The 6,722-nt window shown below is 29.5% G+C and overlaps 1 long non-coding RNA gene across 2 annotated transcripts; it reads right to left on the bottom strand.

Moving 5' to 3' along the window:
• Positions 1–222: 222 nt before the first annotated feature.
• Positions 223–1,949, bottom strand: LOC142533921 (uncharacterized). 2 transcript variants are annotated; one of them, XR_012816844.1, is made up of 3 exons: positions 1,775–1,949; positions 607–782; positions 223–398 (listed from the first exon to the last, which is right to left on the bottom strand). It is a non-coding gene; the product is annotated as an uncharacterized LOC142533921 (long non-coding RNA). The 2 variants fall into 2 exon arrangements; XR_012816843.1 differs by having other exon boundaries at positions 223–427.
• Between the last annotated feature and the right edge of the window lie 4,773 nt (positions 1,950–6,722).

Raw genomic sequence — 6,722 nt, forward strand, 5'->3', positions numbered from 1 at the left:
GTTAGTGTAACGATCCATACTTGCTTTAGTACTTAAAATATCCAGATAATAAAATTTTTCTATTTATTTAAATCCATAATTCTTAACTTTTAAACTTAATAAGTACCTAAATAATATTTTCGAAAATTGCAATTTAATAAGCCTAAGAAACTCGAAACTTACAAATTTAAAAAAATTCAAATACTGATTATTTGAAGGCATAAAAATAATTCATGATAAACATCCATAAAATATGTCAAAACGAACCTAATATTAATTTGTTTACCAACAATAAATAATATAGAATAAATCAGACTGATGAATAAATTTTTAAGTACATAAGACTCATAAACTGTAAGGTCATCGGGCATGCACTGTCTACTGTTCGAGCTTGCTCACTGGTCATCGCCTCCAGCATCCTCATCAATGTCACATGTATCAATCAAGTCTAATGAGTTTAAAGAATTGCATAAACCGCGAGTAGCAAATATTACAGAGTAAAAGAAAATCAAGCAAATTAAACATAATTTATAAGTAAAATACATAGGCATAAATAAATATGATGTGACTTTCCTGCGTAAATAATTCCATAAAACGTGTTTCGTGCATGATATAACATAAACTTACCTATTTTGTGTAGAGTTCTTCTCATTGAAATGTGGTACCATAATATAATTCATTTGATCAAATTAACACGACAACGCTTGGCCAGCAATGATCACCACAGGTGTTTGATTGTATATCCATTAACAATCATAAGATAAGTTGGAAAGGTCCCTGGACACGTTTTCCAGCTTACAGACCTGTACATGTATAATTAGGCCACAAGACAACTTATATACCTCATAAAAAATATTTTTGCACGTTATAATTATTTACAACATCGTGGACCTCATTGGATCAACCCCCGGATCTGCTGCCACAACCACTAACTTACAACTCAAAATAACCCTAAAACTTGTGTTTAATGTACGACTCCCCAGTTAAATAAAATGGCTTACGACTTACCCCACGACTTGGGACTTGACTAACATTTAACCAGCATCGTAACTCACTGTTCAAACCCATAAGACCACCTCAAGAACAGGCCTGAACCATCCCAAAACAAGACATGCAACTCTAGACCATTCTAAGCTCTATTCGGTTTCATTTTGACACGGTCATGCTCTATAGGGCTCCAAACATACCACAACTCGAACCATCCTTAGAACATGATCTTATACCCTAACCAAGCCATTGGTTCAGACGTTTCAAACTCAGGTCGCACACATACGTCGTAGATCAAGCCATCCGTGACAGCGCCTTGCGTGAGCTCCATGCACGGCTGCAACATTTTTGTTTACAACAAATTTCCTACCCGACCAGCCTATAAACAACCAAAACCAGACCCACCTTAACAACCTAATACATGGTCCATATCCTATCCACGTGCCCTAACCCAACTCGAACCCTGAACCAACCGATCGAACCCAAAACATCCCCACGCTCGCGAATGCGGCAACTTGCGGTCCGCTTATTCTTTGCGCAGTAGACCAATTCTGACCTTTCAAGGACTGATAATTAACATCTAAACACATCCTAATACATGTCCATACAAATCATCCCAGACGATCCACACGAAGCCTATGCATCAAAAACTCATGAAAACTTAAAGAATCATGCGCAGAAAAATTTCAGAATACAAATAAATGTATTGATTCAAATATTTCATATAGAAAAGTGTTTTTCATGTATATTTCTCATCAAATAACAATATATGATAAGATTGATGTGTCAAGAAGGTTTTAGAATATGCCTTTGCATATAAACGCTCGAATAAACGAATACCGGCGCGAGGGAACGTGAAGGATGAAAGAGGAACGATTGTTAAATATTTTCCTTTTCAAAACTTGCGAAAAATCACCAAAATATGCAGGTAGGCGTGGGGAAGGGTGGTGGCTGCTTGGAAGCCAGGAACCCTAGAATTTTTGTGTGTGTGCGCATAAGTTTTAACCATTTTTTTGAAAAAAAATTTGAAATTTAATTAAATACTAACTAAACAAATTAATTAAGACATAAAATAATTAATAAAATATTAAATATCATGCTCAAGAATTAAATCTCCTAATTTTCGAAATTTTCTAATAAGATGCTTAAAATCTTTTAATTCATTTAATAATTTAAATTTGATTTTAAAATACTAAAATTCATAAATCATTTAGATTAACTAATTTCTTGACTTAAAATAACAATATAACATTTAATTTTATCCCCTTAATAGTCTCTAGTCTCCCATCCCTGGCTAAGCATCGAATATTCATCTAAAAAACTCAACTCGAGAAATACAATTAATTCTCATAAAATAAATATTTAAATAAATTAAACATGCTGAATATATTATTTAATCCATTTAAATTAATTAACATATTAAATGATACATTAGGCATATGTATTCTTGTTTTTGGGTACTACAATTAGTATAAATTATAAATACAAATTTTATATATAATAAATACATAACAAATTTATCAACTTTTTTCCCTTAAAAATCTATTATTCAAACTAATTTTTTTTTATCATAAACTATCTCCAATATCACTATATTATCTTAATATAAAGAATGGTTTATCTTTATATAATTGCAAAAAATATCAAAATTTTAATGATTTATTCATATAATTTTTATCAACATAACTGAATAATTCTTTTGAAAAATCAATCTAATAAAAATTATTCATATAATTTTTATCAACATAACTGAATAATTCTTTTGAAAAATCAATCTAATAAAAATATAATATTTTTCTGAATTTATTGATTTTTAGTTCTACTTTACAAAAATATAATGATTTAAAATAAAATAATATTTTTTTCAAATAAATATTCAAGTTAACGAGATAACAAATTCAAAATTATATATAGTTTTATTTATATATTTTATCAAAGTTTATACATTTATTCCTACAGTTCTCGAGATGAAATATAAAAATATATCCAAAATTAAAGTCAAGTATATTATTATTTATTATACATAAATGATAATGATAATGATAATAGATTATGCAAAAGTACAAATTTGAGGATGAATCAAAATCTGACAAAAAGAAAGTCATCATTAGGAGTAGTAAGGTAAAATATTAGGATAAAAATGCAAAGCATGTTATATAATACTTTTTTTAAAGATGATTATTGTTATTTAATTAGATTTGTGATCTAGATAAATATGAAAAAAAATATCTGTAAAAAATTTTATTTTAAAATTTTCTCTATAAATAGGATGATTGAGTCCAATAAAAATTACACCAAATATTGACTCATGCTCTCTTATCTCATTAATTTTCTCTACTTTTCTCTCTATTCTTTTATGATTCTCTTATGATTTATAAAATTTATCAGTACGACGCAGTAAGAAACTAAGAATGAAAATAATTCTCATTCTATTGATGATATTAGATTAGCATAACGTGTTGTCAATACTCAATTTTATAAGATATTCTTAGATGCTCTAGAAATAATACATTGATAATTATTGACACATTGGTGCCAATGAAATATCGTGGTGTTGATGCTATAAAGTAGCAGAATTTTTATGTTGATAAAAATTCATGATTAAGAATTAATATAAGATCGAATATATGAGAACTTAATGAGATTCATGATTATGATTTAATATATTGAGAATTAAAGATATCCTTGATAACGATAATGTTGGAAACTTTATTTCGAAAGTTTGACAAACCGAGCGTATAAAGATTGAACAAAATGATCAAGAAGACTGAAAAGAACTGATATAAAAATACACAAACTATTGATTTCCTAACTGAAGATTAGTGGGCAGATAATGCAACTGAACTAAGCTAACTGAACTATGTAGTCGATTGGATGATCAATTTTACTACAATCAGTTGAGAGCTATCAGCTAATTCTATCGGCTGTGTCAAACTGATAAAAATTTTGACATGTCATCAGTTAAGGAATGTAACTATCAACCGAAAAATGTACAAAAACAGACTGCAACATGTAGTGAAACTCCGCATTTCAGCAATGCTACAGTGTACGATTGTCAGAAGGATATTGATGTAGCAAACAACGGATAGAAAGATTTAAACGCATTCATTGTTACAGTTGGAAGCAAAGCCGATAAATAGCCGAGAAGAGCAGCTGATAAAAAATAACAAACCGAACTACCAAGTTGTTATTCTGCTGAAATCTCTTCACTAGCTTTCTATTCATATTCAAAAGATTTCAAAAACTCAAACTTAGCATATACATTCATAGCATTCAAGGCTATACATTGAGCTTACAAGCACGAACACATATCATTGCAATATTTGATCTTATAGAGATCAGTTGTCCTAAGTAGTTTCAGGTCAGTTGAGAACTGATAAACTGTATTGAAACTAAGAATTTCAGTTTGACATTGTTAAGTCCAAAACTGAATGGGGTCTGTAGAAGTCTTGTATTGATCAAAATCTTTTAGTGAATATCCTATCTTCTAGATAGAAAGGGTGACTTAGGAGTGATTGAAATCTCCGAACATCCATAAATCTTGTCTCTTAATTTCAGTTTTATTCTATCTATCAGTCAGTTTATTTCCGCACTTTTATTAGTGAACTAATTGACATTGACATAATAAGATTCCCGAGTTCAGTTTATCACTAAAATGACTCATTATTTGAAAAAGTGTTAAATTTGTAAAGTGTTTATTCAACCCCCTTTTAAATACTATTTCACCTACCAACCGATCCTATCAGATATGTGATTTAGTATATTGAGAAACTGAATATATTCGTGATTGAAATCTGATATAAGATCAAGATCAATAAATATTATTTAAAAAGATAGATTTATGTCAAATTGTATCTGTATTTATAAAAAAATATTTATCAAAGAAAATTATCTGTTAATATTCATGAAGAATATTAAGATAAGATCCAAAATTTGGTAATATTCTTTACTAAAATTAATTTAATGTTCTTTTCGTTGAATGATTTTTTGACTATCTTTTGAATTGAGATTTATCACAATTTTTTTTTGAGATTATCGATATAAAATCTGAAATTGTGTACATTCTTAAATAAGGTGAATAAATATTTAAGATATATAAAAGAATATTGAATTGAAATCGATTCAAAACATATATTAATGCTCGAAGCATGATATATTATTTATCAATATTTTTATTTATTGTGATTTAACGTTCAATATGGAACTGCATAGGCTAATATTGATGGAGAATTATGAATGTGCGGCAGTATGACCGCAACGCCATCAACTGAAAAAGAAATGATAAATACAATGAAATTGGTATTATCGTTTATATTGAGAAACACGATGAAGGTAGCCTACTAACGATGATGACAGTGAGTTGATTTATGACGATTTTGATTCATTTTATTTATTTAATTATTAAACTAATTTATTTTGTGAAACGTCTACCAATTTTAAAAGGTTGGAAATATTTTTTTTAAAGCTCCCATTTTCGAAATAACATTTAAATATTTTGCATGCATATAATCCTACTAAAAAATATGTCATTTAAAAATAATCGTAAATATTTGACAGTAAATATATATCAGTTTAAAATATTGCCAACTCGACCCACAATCATGCATAAATAAAATAAACTAGTAAAATCCTAAAAATCAACAGCGTATCATAAAAACGTGTAACTTGCTCGTGTTTACTCAAAGCTCATAAAATCATGATGTGCAGAAAACATGGGTTCTCGGGTCGTGTCGTCCTACCAGGTCTGCCTACTCAGAGTTCGGCACCTCCAGTCTCCTCATCATTTAGCTCACCTGCATCACCCACGCCTAGTGAGTCTAAAGGCTCAACACAGCTGTATCTGTAATAACAAGTACATATACATAGCACACAGCAGTGAAAAATAGCATAATCAACATACATTTCGTGTATGCAGTAAAAATCGTATACGTAAACGTGTCTTGTTGGTAATAATCATAGCATGTATCATCGTATTAGCATATACGTGTCAAATCATGTTATCACATGTCATCATAAACGTATACATTTTATTTTAATTGAATTCAAATAATTATTTGTGACTTTCATATCAGCTCTATCGTATCAGCTGTATCAATGGATCCATCTACGTATAACCACAGTACCAGGCGGCGGGGGACATCAGTGACAGGATTACCCGTCCACTGAGCCCGGGCCTCAGCTCATCATATCTCATGTCATCGTATACATATACATCGTCAGTCACAACCAATTCTCATCCTTCAAAATAACATCATATTCATCACTTAATAAAAGCATGCATATACGTACATTTTTTCCTTAAAACAAGCATGCATCGTATTTATCATTATTTCATAAAAAATCATAAATGTGATGCATAAACGTTTAAAACATGATAAAATGTGCTCATGGTGCTGCCAGGACCAAAATCTCACCTCGGGTGCAAAATGACTATTTTGTCCATGGATACCCAAAAATTACCGTTTTGTCCCTAGACGTAAAATTTAACATTTTTGACATTTTCTTAATTCCATTGACTCTAACATGTCCCAAATAAATATTTAAGCCTACATTAATTTTCTCATATTATTTATTTGGATTAAATCGATGACTTTTAAATTAATATTTAAATATAACATATTAATGCGTTTTAAATCCCGAATTAAACCAAACTTTAGCATAAAATTCCCAAATTAAAAATGTAGACTTCTAATAATTATTTGAACTTAAATATAATTTTTCCAAATTTTACTAAGCATAAATCTAGGCGTTTCAAT

The sequence above is a fragment of the Primulina tabacum genome, chromosome 18 (genome assembly GCF_025594145.1).
Source record: "Primulina tabacum isolate GXHZ01 chromosome 18, ASM2559414v2, whole genome shotgun sequence".
NCBI classification, from domain to species: Eukaryota; Viridiplantae; Streptophyta; class Magnoliopsida; order Lamiales; family Gesneriaceae; genus Primulina; species Primulina tabacum.